Here is a 1,479-nt window from a genome sequence, read left to right as displayed (position 1 = left end):
CACTTGAAAATTTGTGAACCTATATTTTTTTAAGCGACGAATAAGATGCGTGTTGCAATTTCATCGTTGCTCACAGAGGGCGCCACATACGACCAATTTTACCGAAAATTTAGTTAATAACTTGTTACCCTGTATGTCTAACATGAAAATTGATTCAAAACCTGAAAGAGCAATAATTTTTCCATTAATTATGTACTCTTGTCTCATTTCGGTATCTCTATCCGTTTTCGAGAAAAATCGATTTAACGAACGATAATACGAGAAATTAAAATCGAAACAAACTAAGTGTTTCTTCATGTTATTACAACAGTTAACAATAAAACAAATGAAATACGTAATAATGATTTAAAGTAATTGTTCGAAGAATCCACTGTTGACACTTTACATAACGTTTTCTGAGAGATCTTCGAGTTTGAAACAAAATATTGGGATTGAGTCTGACTTCGTTGGTAGCGTTCTTTGCCATAACTCTTCACGTGAACCAATAGATTATTTGTAAACTGTATCATTCATTCGAGACCAAATAGAAAAATTAAGAGGATTGAAGTCCTGACTTCTGGGTGGCCAAACAAAAATGCTTCCACGGCTTGAAGAAGTTTTACTTTATTTAAGAAGAGACATGTGGTTCATGCACGATGGAGCTCCACCGCATTTTTCTCGGCCAGTGCGTGCATATTTAGATGCAGTTTTTCCAAATCAATTACTTTAAATCATTATTACGTATTTCATTTGTTTTATTGTTAATTGTTGTAATAACATGAAGAAGCACTTAGTTTGTTTCGCTTTTAATTTCTCGTATTATCAGAAAACAAGAGTACATAATTAATGAAAAAATTATTGCTCTGTCAGGTTTTGAATCAAGTTTCATGTTAGACATACAGGGTAAAAAGTTGTTAACTAAATTTTCGGTAAAATTGGTCGTATGTGAGCAACGATGAAATTGCAACACGCAATTATTGTCGCTTAAAAAAATATAGGTTCACAAATATTCAAGTTCCTAACCTACATATTTTCAGAATAATCGCAAAAAACAATTTAAAATTTTAGCTTTCAACATCCTGTATTTCCGAAACTATCAACTTTCGGATAAAACATGTTTGCGCGAATAGTTACCACTTCACGTGTTGTATCTTCAGCTTTCAATTTTCCCATTGTTAATGAATCACCCTGTATATCACTGCTAGGCAATGCGTACAAAGCATTGTTTCATATCTACTGGCAGAGAACGACCTACTAATGTGTAGGTACTACAGACCACCTAGACTGGCTTATAGAGCGACTTTGGTGAAAACACTTTGGAGCCTGATTTGGAGCCCAGCGCTCAGTCGTGTCCTAGCATTTGACGTGTACGCATCGCTGTGATTTCGATAATTAGACGTTTTATCATGGGCAAGTGTATTGTAAAACATTGTATAAATAGAAGTGATCGAGTTGGTGAAGAGAGGCGAAAAGTTTCCTTCTTTAGGTAAGTAAAAAAAA

The sequence above is a fragment of the Anoplophora glabripennis genome, unplaced genomic scaffold (assembly GCF_000390285.2).
Source record: "Anoplophora glabripennis isolate ALB-LARVAE unplaced genomic scaffold, Agla_2.0 scaffold486, whole genome shotgun sequence".
In the NCBI taxonomy this organism is placed as follows: Eukaryota; Metazoa; Arthropoda; class Insecta; order Coleoptera; family Cerambycidae; genus Anoplophora; species Anoplophora glabripennis.
Note: the sequence above shows the minus strand (reverse complement) of the source record.